This window comes from Leuciscus leuciscus (genome assembly GCF_965113295.1).
Source record: "Leuciscus leuciscus genome assembly, chromosome: 4".
Lineage (NCBI taxonomy): Eukaryota > Metazoa > Chordata > Actinopteri > Cypriniformes > Leuciscidae > Leuciscus > Leuciscus leuciscus.
In genome coordinates this window covers 33,550,328-33,573,586 of record NC_138728.1, presented here as the reverse complement: position 1 = coordinate 33,573,586, position 23,259 = coordinate 33,550,328, and the positions used below count along the sequence as shown (strand labels likewise).

General features: G+C 39.1%; 1 long non-coding RNA gene and 1 pseudogene across 2 annotated transcripts; one reads left to right on the top strand and one right to left on the bottom strand.

The window, feature by feature from the left end:
- Nucleotides 1-2,232: 2,232 nt before the first annotated feature.
- On the bottom strand, nucleotides 2,233-3,709 carry LOC309497500. Its single transcript, XR_014205576.1, has 4 exons — nucleotides 3,602-3,709; nucleotides 3,083-3,188; nucleotides 2,815-2,870; nucleotides 2,233-2,588 (listed from the first exon to the last, which is right to left on the bottom strand). It is a non-coding gene; the product is annotated as an uncharacterized lncRNA (long non-coding RNA).
- A 10,676-nt stretch (nucleotides 3,710-14,385) lies between these two features.
- Nucleotides 14,386-15,665, top strand: LOC309497255 (putative nuclease HARBI1; annotated as a pseudogene). The gene is made up of 3 exons: nucleotides 14,386-14,493; nucleotides 14,714-14,773; nucleotides 14,862-15,665. The product of its transcript is annotated as a putative nuclease HARBI1 (transcript).
- The last annotated feature ends 7,594 nt before the right edge of the window (nucleotides 15,666-23,259 follow it).

Genomic DNA, 23,259 nt, shown 5'->3' with positions numbered 1-23,259 from the left:
AATAATTGTGAACGATTTAAATTATGAAGAATTATATAATGAAATCAGGACTTTAGTAGCTCAAACCGAGTTTCTTGCATGCCATGACGTTTTTGTTGGACGAGTTCGAATCCCGTAATGACGAGTATTTTTAGACGTTTTTTATTAAATGTAGTGTTGCTGTTAAAAGTTATGAAATCACGTATTTCTCTACTTTCTAATCATATTAACATCACATTTTGAGAACGTGTAATTGTAACGTTGAGATGCACGTTTGCTATATTGACGAATGTGTGGCCGATCGTTTCACAGCTGGGGTATATAATAAATGGGGCTTTATAAAGTGCAAGAATTCACCAGTTGATACAGATAGGCAACCAGTTACATCATAACACCTGGACCATTGATTTTCAGGTCTTATTTGCAGAGAGCATTTGAGTTAGTTCATCCATGACTGTCATATAAGAGTGTGGAATCGTTTTCATGTGTGCTAGGTTTTATGCCTTGTATATTAAGATTTATATTAGGTAGCCTTGTCTATATTTTCTAATTGTCTCGTGGGTCTGATGTTGAGTTTACGGTCTGTGAGTTGCTGGTTTTGGAATTGCATGTAACGTTAACGGAATGAAAAATAAATGTTTGATTTAATACTAGATTTCAATAAATTTTGGCATATTTTGAAGGCGCGTTGTTGTTTTAACCACTAGGGGACGTGTGACATGTTCGAGCAGTGTCGTGGTTGTTGGACGGACGCCATTTGGTAAAGCGACGTCTCCAGTAAGAAAGGTTTTGTTTTTTTTTGTTGTCTGAATTATCTGTATAAACTGTATTTGTCGTTGGTTATTTATGAGATTTGTTATGCAGTGTAAATATTTTCTTGTTAGATGATGTTTGGAAAAAGTATCTGTGGTGTATAATATGGTAGGTTACGCATTTTGTTTTAGTATTAAATCCATGAAGCTTGTTAATAAAAGTGATGGAAATTAGTTGTTTAAAGTATATGACGTTATTGCTTAATGTTTTATTTGGCGAACATTGCCATGTCAAAGATTGATTATGGATGGATTTTGTTTTTCTAAACGAACGCATATGACATATGGAAATGCATTTTTGGAATGTGTTCGGTGAAAATCTGTAGGCAATTTTATTTTTTTAATGTTTTTTACACGTTTAATTATTTGTTTATCGAATTGAGTAATATGAGGTTGTGCGCTTTGAGATGCTGGGGTTGTGTATTGTGATGTACACGCGATGTGTAGATGTCAAATGTGTTTTGCACAGGCAGCGCCGGTGTCGTGCCGAAAAGTGATGGTCCGCTGAAAATTGATTGCCGTTTGTGGGAGCGCGCGCAGCGTGTTAAAGCTGTACCGCCCAGTCTCTTTACGACTACAGCTGCTTTTATGTGGATCAAACAGACATGACTTGCAAATAAACATCAGCTTATGTCCATGGTAATAGTGATTGAAGCCTAAAAGTAACTGAAGCCTCTACTTATTGATTGAAAGGTTATTTCTGCCCTGAAATTAGTTGATTTCCTTCAGAAGAATTATATTTGACAGATTATAACTCACCTAGTACTTTTTACCTCTTAAAATACTTTTAGATGGCCAATACAACCATTATAATGCAGTATTTCACCTGCCAAAAAGTGATTGAAGCCTCTACTTATTGATTGAAAGGTTATTTCTGCCTGGAAATTAGTTGATTATATTCATGAGGGTTATATTTGACTGATTATAACTCACCTAGTACTTTTTACCTCTTAAAATACCTTTAGATGGCCAATTCAACCATTATAATGCGACATTTCACCTGCCAAAAAGTGATTGAAGCCTCTACTTATTGATTGAAAGGTTATTTCTGCCCTGAAATTAGTTGATTTCCTTCAGAAGAATATCATTAGTACTGCTCTACCAATCATTAGCCCTCTACCTTTGTGCTATGGACATGAAAGATAGGTCAAATCATCAAATGTGGCTTGCTGAGGAAAACTGTATCAGTGTTGGGGGTAACGCATTACAAGTAACGCAAGTTATGTAATCAGATTACTTTTTCAAGTAACTCGTAAAGTAATTCATTACTTTTAAATTTGCAACAAAATATCTGAGTTACTTTGCAAAACAAAGTAACTTGTGGTACTTATTTGAAAATGTATTGACTTACAGCTCTCCTGTCCGCATGTTGAGAGAAATCGGGAATAAGTGTAGAGGCGCTTTTTTTTTTTATTGCTGAAGAGTTTTTTTTTTTTTTTATTAAAAAACAAACAAGCAAGCCAAACCCAGGTGAGAAAAAGTAATGTAACACATCACTTTCAGTAACTAAGTAACACAATTAGTTACTTTTTAGGGAGTAACGCACTTTTGTAATGCATTACTTTTTAAAAGTAACTTTGCTCAACACGGGTTACTAATATATATAACAGTCAACATTCATTAAAGGAACACAACAGAAAGGGGAAAAGTGTGATTGGATGATTTCAACGAATGACGTGTGGTGTGGTGGTACAGATCTCAGTGGCATGCTTTGCAAATAAATGTGTTCTTCCTCTTTTTGAAGGACCTCTTGGCGCAGCTTTTGTGGTACCACTGTGTGCAAATGTCACAGTCAATCTGGATTCGACAAAAGAGTAAACAAAAAATTATGGTGAAATAGTTATACAATAGTATTAGCAATGGTTGCAAATTACTCAATTTACAAAGCAGGCCATCATGCCTTACAACTAAAATAACTCTTGTTTAGCAAGACCTTAGAATTTAAAAATAATGTTTAGTGGATATTTGATGATCATCCTTTTTAAGCCAAACCTGAGAAGACATGTAAAACATGAGCAGTTACCCAGTGAGTGTCACCATTCTGCTCCCCACAAAGATGACACAGGTCAGTCAAGTCATCTACAAAAACAAATGGGTAATAATTTTCTTTTAGCCAATTATAACTAATGTTTGTCTGAGTAAATAATACAATAGTTACATAATTTGGTAAGTTTAAAATATGTACAGCAAAAACATGTTTCCAACCAGTCTAAAATGACATTACATGATGATTATGAAATTAAATTATATAACTTACTTTACATGATATGTACAATATTTTTAAGAGACACCTGTATTCTCAAGGAGAGAGACCGCAATCTGCTGTCTTATGGTGTTTACACTTGAAGCAGAGTTAGCAAATGCCAGTGGAAAGCCACCCAAGATGCACTCAGCAAACTGTGAACAAAAGATGCAAGAATTGACTTGTTGTGGGAAAGAACATGATGAACCAGCCATTGCAGGAATATGAACTGTAGCAATAGTATTTATTTGTGGGAATGTTTAAAGTCACCCAAAGCATGTAAAGGTGAATGCCTGGTAATTAATATTAACTTTGATATGCTATACCTTCTTACACCATATACAGTATATTGACTGATATAAAATTACCTATCTTCTGAATCCCACTCTATGCTGTACCTTAAGACAGACACAAAGAACAGTGTACTTGTTTTGTGTAAAGTTTCCATGACCTTGGTTTTAAATTCATTGTGTTCATGCATGATATGAAATTTGAGTTTAACGTCAGATGTTTAATGGAAAGCTTGAATGTATTTAATTTAAATCCAATGCTTATTTATGCTACATACCTTCAATACATAGGCCCCACATGAAGTGGCATCCTGTTGAAGTGGGTGTGGCAGTGTGTCACATGCCCATCTAGAAGGATTGAGCCCTCTGTGTCTCATGAATGATCTAAAAGACATATACTGTAAAGATGCTTCAATGTATACTATATACATTAATTGCATTTGACACACATTCCACTTTATAATACAGCACTTGATCAATGTATTTCCATAACAATTTTTGGCACCACTAAAATATACACAGGTTATTAGGTTAAAGAAAGCATGACAATGGAGAATAAGGGAGTAATAACTGTGTTTTAGAGAAAAGGAGACTATCTATCTAACTATAACTTATACTTAAGTATTTTTTATATATACTGAATACATGTAGGGTACAATATAGGGAAACTATATTAGAGGAACCTTTAAACTAATTACGTTATAATGTAGTTTACAATTGTGATATGAAAACAAAACTGTTGGGTACAGTAAAGTAACACTAAGGGAAAGGGACATTTTAAACAATCAGAATTTAGCTGAAGGGGAAGATATTAGGAATAATCTCAGATTGTGGGGTGTAATAGCAATTTATGTACAGTTTATATTATGAAAATGATGTAGAGGTAGGTGGATCGAATATAGCATGTAACATGGTGACAAGCCAATCATTTTTCCAAAATGTATAGGCCTAAAAGTTCTCTTTGAGTTTCTCTAACCTCTACATCCCCAAAGAATATGTGTTACCTTGTCTCTCAACAGTTTTTGTAAGGTATCACAAATGTGAAATGCAAACTACACTGTTAGACCTTACCAGGTTTTTTTTACAGTAAAAGACTGGCAACACTGTTGCCAGTAATATACTGTTAATTGTACAGTTCTTTACTGTAATCTACAGTATGTTACTGTAAAATGCACTGAATTAAAACTCGAGTTAACTAATTTCACTTGCAGAAACCGACTGCCTTAAATTGACCAACTGTCATTTAAATGTATTAACTCAAATTTATAATGCATAAATCAGCGCCTGAATTTCATTTTGGAAAATGGGGGGGGGGGGGGGATTTTTAATTTGAGGGGGGAAGTTATTTATTTTTTTTATTTTTTTTATTACTTTATCTCGCTTAAATGTAGGCTCACTCATTGTATTTTTACAATGGGGTAATTTTGTTCTTAAGAATTTACACAACTCAAGGAAGCTTGATTTCAATATTTGAATTAAATTGAAAAAAAATAGCACAAATAAATACAATAGAATAAAGATACCAATAAAGAGAAATAAAGAGAAAAGTTTTTGCTTAGGTTTTGCAGAAATACTACATAGACTGAATAAAGTAATCAAATGTAAAATAACACTGGGTAGTATTTTAGTCCTGACTAAATTAAATACATAGGCTATTAATCCTGATTCCTTAAAATGAAAGCTATGTTTTGTTGTTTTGACAACCAAATTAATGACAGACACATGGCTGCTGTCCCTATAAGAGCTAGTGCACTAATCAACTAATTTCAGGGCAGAAATAACCTTTCAATCAATAAGTAGAGGCTTCAATCACTTTTTGGCAGGTGAAATGTCACATTATAATGGTTGCATTGGCCATCTAAAGTTATTTTAAGAGGTAAAAAGTACTAGGTGAGTTATAATCTGTCAAATATAATTCTTCTGAAGGAAATCAACAAATTTCAGGGCAGAAATAACCTTTCTGAAATAAATTTCAGCCTGCTCATGTAAAATCAGTTGTCACTTGAAACATCATGAAATTAATTGTACTTACTTTTAGGCTCAATCCCAATTCACCCCTTGCCCCTACCCCTTGTTTTCGAGTGTACCCCTTGGCCCTTAAAACAGTTACAATGGCCAAGGGGTTGAAATATTCCCCTACGAAATGGAACAACCCTTCATGAACCCGATACGTCATCAGTCGTCGACGATGGCTCTGACGTTACGGAAGCGACGAGTTTTTACAGGATTTCTCCATGATAACGATACCAATATGCCGTCCTCCGCTGTGGCAATATCTGTCGTATGGGCTGTATGCATCTTTCTGCACTTGTCTGCCGCAACTCAGACAAGAAAACGGAGACGTCTTCAACGCCTGCGAATGCTGATGGATACGTCTGTGGTATGTAGGATGGACAGCAAACATATTAACATATTTTGTTGCAGTTAGCCTAGCTAGATTGTGTGATATGTGTGACTTTCTTTAGCCGTTTGTGAAGCCATCTCGCCGGTGATTCGCTATGCATTCTGGGAACTTTCTCGTAGCCCTCCGTTCGAGGTGTGCCTCTGAAAAATCTCCCGTTTCGAGGGCTATGTAGCCCTACCCCTTCGCCCTACCCCTCTATCGCAACAAGAATCGGGACACCCTACCCCTAGACGTGAACGCGCAAAGCGGAGGGGTAGGGGTAGGGGTAGGGGCAAGGGGTGAATTGAGATTGAGCCGAGATTGAGCCTTAATCTCAAGTCAGCCTTACTATACGACACAGCAAGACATAGAATAGCCTTATGTTTTACTCATAATGGCAGTAATGAATCAGAAGTCTTGCACATTCAAAGAAAATAGGTTACTGGGTGGATAGGCACTGAATGGATGTGTAACATTAGATTTATGTATTTGCAAATCATTTTATGCAGTGTTTTTTTATTGTTTTTAAAGGGGTGGTTGATTATGATTTCACTTTTCTAACTTTAGTATATAATGTTGCTGTTTGAACATAAACAACATCTGCAAAATTACAACAAAATTCTTAAGCAAAGGAAGATGTTTGCTTTTAAAAGAAATCGCTTTTTAAGGACTACAACAAACGGCTGATAGGGACTACACAAACTTCCTCCCGGGTTAGTGACATCACTAACCCTAAAATTTACATAAACCCCACCCCCGGGAACACGCAACAAAGGGCGTGAGTCCATGAGAAGAAGAAGAGTTGTTGTAGTAGAGCACATTTGTGAGTCTGCTGAAGCTGTCGCATCCGTCTTTTCACATGCAATACAGTAACACAAATGCAACAGCATGTCACTCTGTAGGCATCTTACAACAGTTCCCACACGAGTGATTTTATAGATTATCATGACAGAATATGCTAATCAAAGACTTGAAGATAGTCAACTCTACATCAACTACATAAATTCATCAACAGCAGCTCATTTGCATTCAAAGTGACACACAAAACGACACATTTTTGCTCACCCTTAAAAAGGGACAATTTTAACATGCTATAAAAATGTGACCTGATCCAGCAAAATGAGTCACAGTGACTCAAATTTCAAAATTGAGATTTTGGTTAGGGATGTCCCGATCAGGTTTTTTCAGTCATTTGATTTTGAGTATCTACTGATACCGAGTCCCGATCCGATACTTCTATAATACATAAAAAAAGAATAAAGAAGAGCGAAAAAACAGATCCAGGATGTTCCTTATTTTTTATTTAATTCACCTTATTTTAACATTCAACAACTCTGTTAACAAACAGAGCACTTCTGTGAGGTAGCTTGAACAATCAAGTAATAAATAACATAAATTCTTCACTTTTGGACTTTAGTGCAACAGTAAATATAAAAAAAGTCTAATATATAAACAAATAGCACCTCAACTTAAAATACCCAGCAGGCATGTAATCAAATAAAAAAATTAAGTGCCACAGTGTTTGCAAAGCCAGTAATGTGCTTTTAGGAACTGCACTTGTGATCGTTTCGGCGCCGAGTCTATTTTTGCTGCGCCGCTTACGCTGAATTAAAGTGACAATGCATTGATCATGGCAAAAATACACCGCAGTTTTATCCATAAAGTGCACTGATGATATCTATTGTGTTTTAAACAGTCGATCAAATGACCAACAGCAATTTAAAAAGAAAAAAAATGTCCAAAAACAAACTTGTTGCCAGAACAATAAAAACAAAGATGAACCAAAAGTTATATAAATGAAATTATTAATAAAATAAGCTTCTTGACAAGTCTTTTCTCTTAAATGTATTTGAAAACGAAATAAAGCAATGCCAACTTATCCATTATAGAGTACTCTGTCTGTACACAACCCGCGGTTCAGCCGCGCGTGACAAACGCTGCCAGTGTGAAAGCAAAACGCGCGTGTCCTGCTCCTGCTCACCATACGCACTGCTCCTGCTCACCATACGCACTGCTCCTGCGCTGCTTACGCTCTGCTCGCGTGCAGTGTGAAACCGGCGTAACTCTGTGGCACCGCATAACTATAGATGTGTTAAAAAATAATGAGAATATACATATATTATATCCGAGTCCTGATCGGGAGGTAACGTCCGATTCTGATCGAGTCTGAAAACACGTGATCGGGCCCGTATTAATATTTTGGTATTAATGGAAAGAGACCATAAGCTTTCAAATGATATCCTAGTAAAAGTCATACCTTGAATGGTTGTAAAGATATACACATTTGAATTATGGTTGTCTGCCCTCTTTTTCCAATTGAAAACCTGAGAAAATCGCTTTTTTTTGCAAAAAAAAGAGTTTTTTGCCCGTTTTTTGTTGACATCTTTCAAAATCCATTGCATTTAAAGGGATCCAATCCAATCCAATCCACTTTATTTCTATAGCGCATTTTACAAACACAAAGTTTCCAAAGTGCTGCACAGAAGACTCAGAACATACAAAACAATTAATATAAAATTATTAAAACAAAATAAGAACATCAGGTTTAAAAAATATATAAAAGATAAAAAGAATAAACACCACAGAGGACCACACAACTCACGCGGGAGTTAAAAGCCAAAGAATAAAAATGAGTCTTTAGACGAGCCTTGAAACACTCAACTGTAGGGGCAGTTCGGATATGGAGGGGCAGAGCGTTCCAGAGTTTAGGTCCAACCACAGAAAAGGCCCTGTCCCCCTGAGTTTTAAGTCTTGACTTGGGGACCGCAAGCTGGAGCTGGCCCTCTGACCTCAGTGTCCGCGCTGGCGTATAAATTTGGATGAGGTCCGAGATATATGTTGGGGCCAGTCCATTACAGCTTTAAAAACAAACAATAAAATCTTAAAATCAATCCTAAAACGAACAGGAAACCAGTGCAATGAGGCAAGAATTGGAGTTATATGAGCGCGCTTTTTGGTTCCTGTTAAAAGACGTGCTGCAGAATTTTGGACTAACTGTAAGCGTGAAAGTGCGTTTTGATTTATACCGATATAAATTGTATTACAGTAGTCTAAATGAGAAGAAATAAAAGCATGTGTAGCTTGTTCAAAACTGTTAAAAGACAAAAACGGTTTAACTTTGGCTAAAAGGCAAAGATGATAAAAACTAGATTTCACTACTGCATTTATTTGTTTGTTAAGTTTAAAATCACTGTCTATTTTTACCCCAAGGTTAGTTACAACAGGATGCACAAAGTCATTGAGGGGGCCCAAATCTATCATGGGGTTAGTGGGGCCAAACTGCATAATCTCTGTTTTACTCTCATTTAGTTTAAAAAAAATGTGGGCCAACCACGCTTTGACGTCATTTAAACATTCAAGTAGGGGTGTCAGGGGGCTGCCTTCATGCTTTCTGATTGGCATATAAATTTGACAATCATCAGCATAAAGATGATAGGAGATGCCATGCTTTTTAAAAACTATTCCAAGTGGAAGGAGGTACAATGCAAAAAGAATAGGACCAAGAATTGATCCCTGGGGGACCCCACAGTTAAAAGGCGCAGTTGATGAAGTAGAGTCCCCCATTTTAACAAAAAAGCATCTCCCTGAAAGATATGACTGGAACCACTTTAGGGCAGTCCCCCTGACTCCCACACAGTTTTCCAGGTGAGATAAAATAATTTTGTGGTCAACTGTGTCGAAAGCAGCAGTGAGATCTAAAAGCACTAAAATGGCTGAATCACCAGAGTCTGTCATTAAAAACAGGTCATTAAAAACCTTTAAAAGTGCAGACTCAGTACTCAATGCCATGTGCCTCCAGAAAAGACTGTAGCTGCAAAAAATAAATAAAAAAATCCAAAATTTTCGATAAAAAAGGAAGCTTTGAAATAGGGCGATAATTTGAAACATTTGTGGACTCAAGACCAGCTTTCTTAATCAGTGGCTCAATCACTGCTTTTTTACAAAATGCAGGCACAACTCCAGAAGACAGGCTACTATTTATAATTTCCTCAACATGAGAGCCAATCGTTTCCCACACATCCTTAAAAAAGTGTGGAGGGACAGGGTCCGTAGGGGATGTGGAGGGTTTAATTTGATTGATGATAAACTATTTATTTTACAGCTTAATTTGACCAAAGACAATATATATATGCTATTAAACCATGCTGAAGCTCAAATTATTTTAAAGTTTTTATTTGAATAAATAATTTAAAAGGCACTTTTACAAAAATTTACTAAAATCAGAAAGATTGAACAGAGGTGCTACATTTTTGCTTGAGAGGGTGTGTGTGTGAGAGAGAGAGAGAGAGAGAGAGAGAGAGAGAGAGAGAGAGAGAGAGAGAGAGAGAGAGAGAGAGAGGCAGAGAGACAAGGAAACAGAGAACAAATAATGTTAGCCTATGCAATCATATCTTTGTGTAGGCTAGTTGACAATAACAGTGGAACAAATTCATAACGGAGATACCAACAGTTAAATATTGGGTTAAAATAAATCAAACACATTGCAATGGATTCTCCTTGCAGATAAATACACTCACACAATAATTGCACTCACTCACATCCATACACAATAAATACCACAGTGCTGTCACTTTCGCTGTCATCAGAGGATGACACGTCTCCAGATCCAAACAAATCACTGACTAGCCTTAGCCACTCTTGCTGACCAGCAGCAGAGCTTAGGTTAGAAGCCTTTTTGGCGACTTTTGCTCTCTTTTGACAGCGACATTTCTCAAATTAATCATATTTAATCTTTCTGAGGAGATCTGCTAGCTTGTTTACACAGAGCGCTGCGAGTCTGACAGGAGGATGGCTGGACCAATCGCGTGCCGGTCAGTCGAAACGGGGCTTCCCATTGACAAATGATCGTTTGTGTACATTTCTAAGCTTTTTGATTGGTTCTATACAACGTGTAACACCATATTTGGAGAGCAGAGAGAGTGAGTTTCAGGGGATACCCGGGGAATGCTCAGAGGTGAGAAAAGCAATGTTGAGAAAAGCAATGTTAATTTCCAGCGAATTTAGTAAAACTTTGTCAACTTTAATAGTCATTTAAATACCTTTACTCAATTATCTGGACTAGGAAACTTTGGGAGATTATTTTTGAATGTCTGTTCTTTGAAATTTAGCAAAAACAAACAAAAAAAACTATTATTTCATTGTTTTTCCACATAATCGGCCCATATCTTAAAATGGAACGCTGCGACTTCCGACTCATTTCGCCAGAGCGGGTCACAAATTATCTGTGTGGTATTTTGAGCAAAAACTTCACATACACACTCTGGGGACTCTGGGGATTGCATATGAAATGGCTAGTATTACACATGGAACTCAGCACAATTTTACTATTACAACCAGGGCTGCATTAAGAGCTCACTGGGCCCCGGGGTGTTGATCAAAAAGCAATATAATACATCCAACAAGTTAATAATCAAACTAACCAAAAATTGGTGGGGTCGATGACGCTTTTAGCTGCTCCATCATGGCCCACTTGCTGTTCCACCACTCCGTGATCATCAGCTTTAGTAAAATAACCCGATAACTTTGGGATTTTACTGAGTAGCTTATGTTTCTGAGGAAAATTCTTCCTTTTTTGAGCCCCACTCTCACATTTTTTTTGAATAGATGACATTTTTACCTATCGAAGACGAAGACTGTTCTTTGCGTGACAATTTTGTTGTCTTGATTGAAATTTGTGGATGATACTCCCAAAAATTTAGTTCCTGTAAGCTTTTATTCAAGAAAAGTCTAGGCGTCCTTTCCAAAAGGACACCTGGTTACCAAATGACATAAGGAGTAAACACTACATACTACATACATGTATATCAATTCAGAACTATTCTGCCCATCAAACCACACAATAAAAAACAATTTCAGCACAACATTTTGACATTTTAACAAAAATACTCTTTATTTTGAACAATTCTAATAGCAAAAACAGTGAAACAAAAAAACGTACTTCATGTATATATTCCAAAAGTGATTGTTTTACAACTAATTGATGGGGTCCCAAAGGAGGGAGAGCATTTTCACATTTGGCTCCAAAACTCTGGAATAGTCTTCCTGATACTGTTCGTTGCTCAGACTCGCTCTCCCAATTTAAAACTAGATTAAAGTCGCATCTCTTCAGCCAGGCATTCATATACTCCTACAGATCAAACTACAATCCGTCCTCTAGCTCATAAATGCCAGAGGAGAACTGGGCCCCGACTGAGCCTGGGTTCTCCCAAGGTTTTTTTTCTCCATTAGGTCACCTGATGGAGTTTTAGGACACCATTAGGTCACTTGATGGAGTTTTTCGGTTCCTTGCCACTGTTGCCTTTGGCTTGCTCAGTTGGGGATATTTTGGGGATATTTAATCTAATTTTATCAATCAATAAATTCCTCTTGAAACAAACTTTGTTGTATTATTTTTATTTAATACTGTGAAGCTGCTTTGATACAATCTGTATTGTGAAAAGCGCTATACAAATAAACTTGACTTGACTTAATGAATAAAATATATAAAAAGGAAAAAAAAAAACATTTGTAATTGCAACAGTGGTTTTTACTCAAATAAATTACAATAAACTGATAATTATAATGAATATATAATGAGAGAGAGAGAGAGCAAACAAGCAGAACAAAACCAAGCAGAACAAACACAAAGTCCAAATAGAATATGAAAACTTGGTCATGTAAGTGTGTGTGTACCCCTGAACGCTATTGTCTCACAGCAGCGATGGCTTCTCTTGCTTCATCTCTCTCTTCAGAACTGCAAATCCACCTAAACTTGGAAACATTTCTGGAACAACTATTAGAATCGAATGCTTTGAACAATGTAACATGTAAATAAAAAAAATTACAAACATTATAAACAAGATGATTAATATTTTCCACCCTGCTTATGCCAGTCATTGTAACGGTCCCTTTTAGGCAGAAAGCACAGTGCACACATGACTGGTGTTTTCTGAAGGCAGAGCTTGCACTTTCTCCGTCCAGCAGTGCTGTCGTCTGTAATGTACGTCAGGTTGTGGCAAGCATCATTTGAAGCCTGAGAAGCAGCTGTCCTTGATTCTAAGCCTGCGAGTTCCAGAACAAGTGTTTCCCTGAATTCTATCTGGGTCAGGGGTTTTTCATTCCTAGCTCTGGCCAGATGCTGATGCAAAATTAAGGCATTGACCACAGCAATATCCACAAAGTGGAAAAAGAAGGTTCGGTACCACTTCCTTGTCTTGTGGAGCACTTTGTAGTATCCAATGAGGGCATCCGACAGGTCCACTCCCCCCATTAACCTGTTGTAGTCCAGCACAGCACCGGGAATAGGCACATGCACTTGAGACCACTGCCCATCTTTGTTCTTCAACCTCCTTTGCACTGTGTCACCTTTATATGCTTTGTGGAATGTGGAGCACATCAGCACTTCCCGGGTGTCTTTCCATTCCTAAAACAGCAGTTCATCCTCTTTGAGCCATCGCATGGACCCTCGTGGAGCATTCCGTGGTAGTCTGTTGGTGATCGTCTTTGGGAAACCGATCCTGTTCGGACGAATGGTGCCACATGCCCAAATCTTCTTATAGAGGAGGTCTCTGAAAAGCATGGGACTAGTGTAAAAGTTGTCGACATATAGCTTGTAACCAGTGCCCAACATCTTTTCATCTATGAGCGCCATGACATACTCATAGCTCAGCCCCTTCTGAGCATGGACTTACCCTCATACACAAAGAACTCACAGATGTAGCCACACAGGGAGTCTGCCAAGACAAAAAGCTTGTAGCCCCATTTAGTGGGTTTGTTCATGTACTGCTTGAGTCCAGACCTCGCCTTGGATGCCACCATCCTCTAATCTATGGAGATGTTCTGATTTGGATGAAAATGTCCTGCAGGCTTCCCTAATGTTGTCATAGAGAGGCTTGATCTTTCCCAAGCGGTCATAGGCTGCTGTTCCCTTCTTCTTTTCGTTTTCTTCATCATCCTGAGGATTGCTAAGATGAAGAGCGTTTGTGATGGTAAGAAACTTACTACAGGACATGATCTCAGCAGGAAGGGGAACACTGTAGATTCGGGACCTCCTCCAATAATCAGTCAGGGCAGAGGCCTTCATGTTCATGCCACCCATGTAAACAACAAGTGCCAGGTAGGACATGAAGTCTTCAGCCGAGATTTTGTTCCATGGCTTTTCTCTTCCTTGCTGATTTTTGCCCCCATAGACATTGGTGTGCTGAACGATGGTCTGCAGCACAGACATTGAAAAGAAAAGATGAAACAACTGCAGTGCTGTGTAGGATGCAGTTGTCACCAACTGTGGCCCAGGTGTACGAGCAGGCCTAAATACAGGCTGTGAAAGTCCAATATCCTCCTCATCCACATTGTGCCATCTTTCCTGTGAGGTGCTAAGAGACACAGTAGGTACTGACTGGCTCCCCCAGCTGATGCATCTCTCAGCGTCTTTCTGCTGCTCTTCGTCGCTGCTCCTCATCACCTCCTCCAGAACACTCTTAACACCACAAAAACTCTTCTGTAGTCGATGATCCATGATGGAAATTGTCAAATATAACTTTGGAGAAAATCCATGAGTTGATACGAGCTCCGTGTCGCGAAAACAGTTCCTTATGGTGCGTTCTATTATTGTCAAAGAACCGACTCGGCCCTCGGATATGACGTCACTTCCACACTTCAAGCGTTCTGGTATGTTTTGCGCGTCCGAGTCGGAGAAAAAACATGGACGCCACCCGGAAAGCTGTTGCTATGGTAGCACTGGCCGAGTACCAGGCGCTTCACCTACACAACACAGAGGAAAAACTCTGTGAGTATGACACAAGACGCAGAGTATGACACAAGACGCAGAAGGTATGCTCATATTTCAGTATGTTTGGTCATAAGTTAAAAGCTATAGGTAATGTTTCATGCATGTTTTTGACAACTTGTGCAAGATGCAAACTTTGCTGGCGAACACAGCGAAAAGTAGTAGACACACTGTTACATGAGTTAAAAGACATGTATTAACGGCAGTTTTTTTAATCTCAATTTATTTTTCTCATTCACGTAGGGTTGTGGTATCAGCTGTACTGCTGTCCAGACAGCAGATCATCCTCAAGTCTGGAATGGAGTGGGAGATCATACTAGATGATGCCATACTAGCCCGTCATTTCCAGATCAGAAGAGCCAGGTTTGAGCAGCTCCTTTGACTGCTTCAGGAGGGGGGCCTGCACAGTGAACACAACCATGGACTTCCCCCCTTGCCTGTTCCCAAAAAGGTCCTCATGTTTCTCTGGTATATGGCCAACCAGAACAGCTTCTGAGAGATATCTGATAAATTGAATGCTTCCCAGTCAGCGACGCACAGAGCCATCCTTCAAGTACTGACCATCACGTCAGGGATCGGCACAAACTTTGTGTCTTGGCCAAGGGGCTGTGAGAAGAGGATGTCTTCTGCTGTCTTCCAGCGCATCTCTGGCCTCAATGGAGTCATTGGGGCGATAGATGGTTGCCACATCAGGGTCCAGAGGCCACCCATCAGAGGAGGGGATTATATCAACAGGAAATCCTACTACTCTGTCCTCCTCCAGGGAATTATCAATGATGAAGGCCGCTTTGCTGGACCACCAGGCAGGGTGCACGATGCCAGGATGCTGCGGGGCTCCACCTTTTACACTGAATGGCAGGAGAAGATGGGGGACTATTGTCTGCTCAGGGACAGTGCCTATATTGGTCAGGCCTTCCCCTTCATTGTAACACCTAAGCGTGTCAACAGGGCCCTCACTGATGCTGATCACCAGCAAAATTACAACATCAGTCGGGGGACAGTCATCGTTGAGCAGGCATTTGGCAGGATGAAGTGCAAGTGGCGGCGCTTAAGAGACCTGCAGAACACCAGGATGGACATTGTGGTAATGATTATCATGGCTGCATGCTTCTTGCACAACTTTGCTCTTGGAGCTGTGAATGGCTGTGATGAACACCCAGAGGGATGTCCAAGAGAGGAGGATGGCAACAAGTAGTTGTGACTATTGTCATCTAATAAATATCTATTGTCTCTTTACACCTTTTAAACAGTTTCAGTGTCAATTTTCTCCCCCTTTAAGTCGTACCTAGAACTGTCCTAAACCTAAAACTCACAGAGTTAGGCTAGATAGATAACACTCTCCTAACATAACTTTATATTTTTATTAGTAAAGTAAAGTGTAAAGTAAAGTAAAGTGGTGCTACATCATGTGATGTAATGTTCATGTATTTCTAGGTGTTGTAATACAAAGTGTTAAACCTTAAAGGGATACTTTACCGTTTTTTCATATTAAACTATGTTATTCCCTTAACTAAGACGAGTTGATACATACCTCTCTCGTCTCAGTGCGTGCACTAAATCCCTCTGTCTTGCGGCGAAACTTTGTTAGCACAGTTCATTTAATATGGGCCAAGCAGAGAAGCTACCAAACACCTCCACGTTTTCCCTATTTAAATACAGTTACTCGCGAAGTGTAACTCGACCTAGAACGGTGACACAAAACAAAACGTTGCGCTTTTCTAAGCGTGTAAAATGGATAACTATTTTGTATGGCGGAATACCATAGCAAGTGCTTGTAAGCACTTCGACTTGGCGCAGTAATATCTTCACTCGTGGAAAAATCCTCTCACCGGCCCCCGCTCCCTCTAGTGAAGATATTACTGCGCCAAGTCGAAGTGCTTACAAGCACTTGCTATGGTATTCCGCCATACAAAATAGTTATCCATTTTACACGCTTAGAAAAGCGCAACGTTTTGTTTTGTGTCACCGTCCTAGGTCGAGTTACACTTCGCGAGTAACTGTATTTAAATAGGGAAAACGTGGAGGTGTTTGGTAGCTTCTCTGCTTGGCCCATATTAAATGAACTTGGCTAACAAAGTTTCGCCGCAAGACAGAGGGATTTAGTGCACGCACTGAGACGAGAGAGGTATGTATCAACTCGTCTTAGTTAAGGGAATAACATAGTTTAATATGAAAAAACGGTAAAGTATCCCTTTAACTCAATGCTTCATTGTGCTTCACAGGCCGGTCAGGTTTTTTTTGTAGCTGAAAAGACTGGTGACATTCAACCATGACAAGGCTTGGTTAATATTAAAACAGTATTTTATTGAAATGACTTGAAATAATTTAATTTGCATAGAACTGTGCTTTGTTTCCTTTTTTTGTGGTCATTCACAAACACCATTATGGAAGTTTGGGCCACTGACAAAAATGTATTAAATAAATAAATTGTATAACGGCATGTAAACAATTCAACCCATACCAACATACATTAACATTAACATGAGAATAAAAATTATAATTGTACATCTTCTCCACCATCTGGGCAAGCAACCTCTGGAATCCCTCCGGGGATTCCTTCATTTGTGCCAGGGTCTCAGTGTGGCGTTTTTGGGAGGCTGCCTCGGACTCCCTAAAGCCTCTTTCACACAGAGATTCCGGAAAATACACGGATAAAGTGACCCGGGATTTGACCCGGGTTCATTTGATTTCACACTGCCAGTGATTTTCCAGAATCAATGAGTGCGTTCAGACAAAACCCGTAAAAATCCCGTAAAGACACGTGACATTGATGTGACTTGTAATGTCTAAGCAGCGTCTTAAGTTTGCTTAAACCACGCTTGTGCATTTTTTTTCTCTGATTTGATAATAAACTTGCGCATTACGTACCGTTTCACTAGCTGGCGAACGATCCCGGCTTCAGCGTCATCACTACGACACGGCATTATTACGGCTTTTGTTCACACAGCGTGCGTTCCGGGACTGAACACGGCAATGTTACTAGGTCCCCAACCCGGCATCGATGCCGGCATCAATCCTGGGTCGTGTTTGCGTTCACACAGAAGGCGTTCTGGCAATTTGCTTTGTGAAGCCGCGACGCATAGTTACATTTTTGAGGAGGTGCGCGTCAGGGTACGGCGAAGGGTATGACGTATGGTACACGTCAATGCGTATGCTACGCCGTACCTTCTACGCGAACCCGACGCAGAAGTATAAATTGGCCTTAAGGGAGCATGGTGGTAACAGTGGGATGAGGAACACAGGAGGACAGAGGAGGTGATGGAGGGCTGGATGGAGCTGGAGAGGGGGAATTGGCCAGACGCATAGGTGAGGGAGCGCTAGTGGACTGTGCAAGTGAGATGTCTGGTGCAGACATATAGACCTGTAGTGCATCTGGCCTGCGCACATCCAGGCCCGTGGTTATTCCCACAATAGGGAAGACAATATCATGGTGACTTCCCAAGAGGTCATCCATCTCAGCAAAAAACTGAAATGTACTAGGGCCCCTCCCTGTGGACGAATTGTTGTCCTTTACTTTTTTGTAGGCCCCCACCAACGTGTTTCATTTGCTAGCCACCTTGTCTTGCACAAAGTTCTGCTTGAAATGGTGGCTCAGCTTGCCAGTAGTATCCTCCCACAGCAGCTTCTTGGACTTCCTGGTCAGCTTCAGGCGCTGGTTCAGGTCATGGAGGGACCTACAAACTTAATCACATGACCAATCAATGTAAAGATTATGATTATGTAGAGATTATGATGAGGCTTGTAAAAAAAAAAAATTTTTATAACTTGGTTGACGACTTCGAATTTACCTCAGAAGTTGACTCTTCTAGAGTCCACTTCCTAGATATGTGGATACAGAAAAATGAAGGAAATTTGATTACTACCTTGTTTACGAAAGAGACCGATCGCAACACACTCTTATTCGCTTCCAGTTTTCATCCAACTTCTTTGTTATTTGATTCGTTGTCCTTGTGGTATAGGTTATGTGGGAAAAACATCACGTCAATTGAAACAAAGAATTGGTGAACATAAGAGTTATATTAGAAGAAAAGATGTAAATTATCCAGTTGCGGCTCATTTTTTATCTTCGAATCACGATGTCTCCTCCTTACGTTTTTGTGGGATTGAAAAAGTGAATGGCCATCTAGAGAGGGTGATGTTGAATTGCTTTTACAGAGACGTGAACTGTTTTGGATTTTTACCCTTCAGACTTTATCACCTAGGGGTATGAATGATGAAGCATTATTTAATGTGACGTTATGTTCACAGTGCAGATATATTATTTACAATTGTCTGTACCTGTCTATGATGATGATGTGGAGCTAATTATGTATTTAATCACTGAGCCTAATTGGGTGCAAATGGATCTTTACATTGATTGGTCATGTGATTATTTTAAATGTGATTGAGTTTGTAATGTTTGTATATACCTGATGAAGGTCGTGAGACCGAAATGTTGCTAATAAAGATTTTTTTATACTTTTTTGCAAGTACGGATAGTGTGTGGGAGTTCCTTTTTTTGTTCATCAATAAACACTAAAAATGAAAAACTGTAAATTACACTCTGTATCTTTTGGGCAGTATGCTATAATGTACAGTTATCATTCTATCACACTGCAAATTGAAATACCAGTTTAACACGCAACATTGAGATTTAACCCACATAAAGCACTTTTCTAGTAAAACCATAGTTTGTTTATGTAGGCTACATATAACTATATTGGTTATGTAGCCTAGTAAATTAGGTGCAAGCCAATCTGTAATAAGACTACACCTTATCAAAACGCAGCTATTTGAACTTCAAAAATGTTCCTTTATTTCATGCTTTAGTTTATCTTCTGTTTGCAACGCTAGCCACGTTAGTAACACCCGTTTGAAACAAGGCTTCATTCAATATTGCACTCACAACAAGACCGATTCCCATACCCACAGGCAGTGATATGGACGCAGTAAGGTATTGCAGTAATACGAGTGATTAAAATCGTCATTTAAACAACCAAAGCGGTCCAAAAACAATGAAAACAATTCATACTTACAAGTCACACAGGGCGCAGCCATCTTGGATTCCGTATCAGAATTCTTGCTCGATGTCCTCAAAGTTGTCCGACTTCCGAGCTGGGAAATCCAAGGAAAGGGGGCGCGTTGGTGCGTGTTGCTAGGCAACGTCTGTGTTCGTAGTCGGAACTCCGACACGGATAAATAATAGAACGCACCATTAAGCCCCCCCTTTCCACTGCACACAACATTCGCATACAATTGTCGCATTTTTCCCTCTAGTGTCAGTCGCACGGAACTTTGAAATTGGTTGTGAAGCAACCGTTACCCTCGGCTATTCACAATGGTAAAATTAATGATTTTAATTAATGTAATGCATGCATGAATATATCCACACAAAACAAATGACCCTCAATACATTTAAAATAAAAACATAGTCGATTTTATAGAGCTAATCAATATAAATATTGATTTAATAATTATAAAATATTTTTTTCTGCCATAATTATTAATAACAGCCGCTCATAGTTTTGATTAGAATACATCACATCCGGTCGACCGGTCGCATACGGTCTAGCCACAGAAGTTCAGATATTTCATTGCATCCGAAGCTCAAATCGGATCCGTAATTTCCGCATACGCATATGATCGGAACTCCACGCAGCTCCTGTACGACTCTCCATTGGAAATTAATGACTTCCGGTCTGACGGCTGTCGTTTGTCGTGTGTAGTGGAAAGGCGGCTTAACCTGTGCACTCTGTGCGTAAAATGGCAAAAGACCACGAGCGAACGACAACTTTGCGCACTTGTATTTGACAAATCTGCTTGCGTAAACTAAGCAAACTGTCAATCACTGCAATCGTGTTTTAGTTGGTTAATACTCCCATCCATCAAAACTTTGCTGACTAGACATCGGCTGGCTTTATCCAGCCGAAAACCGAGGTGCGAGATTGACAGGTCGCTCAGCCTGTAAGGTGCTCCCTTGGTATTTTGATCGATTACAAAGCCTGTGATTGAAGGAGAGAGAAGGGGAATGCCTCATTTTATCCGAACGAGTCTAAACTACGGGGGAGAGATGGATTTAGAACGTTGGAATACAGATTAGAATCGATATTTCATTGAAAATTAACATGATGGAGTACTCTAACTCCAAACGCTCATGAAAACAAAGGAGGATATTTTGTTTTTTCCCCTATTTTTTCGTTGTTTTGGATTAAAAAGTGGGATGCATTTTGAAGAGTAGACCCTTACAATGAAATGTATGCTGGTGTTTCTTGGATTCGTCCGAACTGTAGTAATGATAATGCAGTAAATAATGTAACAAAACATTCATTATTTTTAGTTTTGTATTGCAATGCTTAAAGGTCACAGACTGCTGCAGCTCAGTTGGTGTGTGGAACAGAGGTTCTTTGAAACAGAGAGGCTGTGCTGTTTAATTCAATTCACATTGCAATTTTCTGTGGTTTTAGCAAGCATGTCATGCTTATTTGACACAGGGAAAGACAACATTGACAGTATTTTGTCTGCTGTTCGTCAGTATTCAAAAATACTTTTTATGTGATGAAGACCTGAAAATCCCCATTCACTTGCACAAGTGCAGACCCTGATAGTGTGTGTTTTACACACGACATCGATGGTGTAGTTATTGAGGTGAAAGAGCTTTGTGGAGTGGTTGGCCATGTACATTATTTGTTCCTCACTGAATTCCACTCCCACATGATTGGCAATCACTACGCCATTCTCAAAAAACACACAAAACTGAGCCGGTACACAGAGAAAGAAATCTGTGTATTTGCGCAATTGTGGTTGGACGCTTGGACGTGAATGGTGGCTACTTTTTCAATGTCTCAGTTGTGCCAACAAACATCTGTGGAATGAATGATATGTTCATTAATCCGATATGTGCACAGGTATGTGCACATATGGAGAGACCTTCTATCCAGAAGGCAAACTTTATGATTTGTGACTTGAAGACCAAATGTTGTTGATGGTGACCAGGGCTTTTTATTTATGCTGCTTCAGGCCCCGTTTACACGATGGGAAAACGCAGATATTTCCCTGCGTTTTGGCCTGTCATTTACACGAAAACGCCGTTTTTATCCCAGAAAACGATTATTTCTAAAAACTCCGGCCAAAGTGGAGATTTCTGAAAACGCCGGTTATGTGTTGCCGTGTCAACTGGGAGAAACGGGGTTTTTGGTTCTCAAACGTCACATTATGCGCCAGAAAATGCTTACGTCATGTGAGCGCCCTATGTTTAGAGTTTGTTCCATACTGTCTATGAGTTTGTTTGGCTACTATTTGATCATGGATGCTGTTAAAGTGGTACTCATTTTTACTTTTGTGAAAACGCTTTTGGCCTGTTTGCATTTGCTTCGCTGTCTGTCCACACGAACGAACCTCGCGCCATGTCTATTGTTTTGAAAGGAACAGGAAGTCGCTCGTGCTATTCGTCGTTGTCGATTTTGAGGATTCTGATTGGCTTGCATGGCTTTATCCTTCTCCTTACACTGCCGCCCCTTTGTATTTATGCGGGTTGATGTAAACGACAACTTTTTTTGAAAACGATATTGTGTGCACGATGTTATTTTTGAAAACGGAGGGGGAGAAATATTCGTTTCTCTAAATACCCGGCTATGTGTAAATGTGGCCTCAGAAGAACTTTTGATGAGGTCAGGCAAGGTCTCAGCATTAAAATTGCCCTAACACTGACCCAATTTGGACAAAAGTGTGTGTCCTTGCACACTGCATGTTATGTGGATACGTTATGGTGTACATGAGGTTTTCTCTGCTCTGAGTATGAATGAAACTGAACTTCTCCAATCTGGGCCATCGTGAGATGGATGTCTCTAGGGCACTTAGGGGTGTGTTCAAGGAGGCGGTGCTTGGATACAGTTTTAAGGAAGTCAATGATTTTAAGAGTTCACTAATCTTGTTTTAAATCTAAATGCTTAGTCTCATTTTAAGACAAAAAACTAATGTTGACAATTCTTAAATTAAAAAAGGATTCTCTTGTTTAGTAGCTCTGGTTTTAAGATCTTTTCACACAAATGAAGAAAGAAGATTACGGTTAAAAAATAATTAGCAAGCTATTTTTAAGTTAATTTCACTACATGAATAAGTATTGAAATTCCGCTTATTCTGCTTGGAATAAGTATTTTACTACATCTTTCAAGAGATTTCACACTTTTCTTAAGCCTAGATGTGTTTTCTTATTTCAAGAAATCTTACTAGGTGTAAATATCTTACTGTTCTGGCAGATGATTTGACTTGTTTCTAGTCGGTATCTTCTTAAATGATGTTTTTATTTAGACAGTTAATATTTGCAGTGTGAGCTGGAGCTTTTCTGTTAATACTTATGTACATGTTATTTTTAAATTTTTTATTGTTAATACATTTGCAAAGATTATTTTTTTTTATAATTTCACGTTGTCATTATGAGGTATTGTTTGTAGAATTTTGAGGAAAATAATTAGTTTAATCCATTTTGGAATAAGGCTGTAACATAACAAAATGTGGAAGAAGTAAAGCGCTGTGAATATTTTCCGGATGCACTGTAGATAACACTTACACACACACACTAGTAATCTGTTAATATTATTTTATTTATTTTATTTTTAAATCCAGATTTAGGAGGTTGAGCCTGTAGGGGAACATTGAGGTTGTGGGGGTTACAGAAATGCCACATACTAACTAAGCAGCAATGATGAAATTTACAGGGTTCCCTCGCAGATGTACTCGGGTACCACTGAAGACATTATCAAGGAGCTGCCAATGAAAGTCGTCCTGCTTCATATAAACCATAGAGTGGTCAG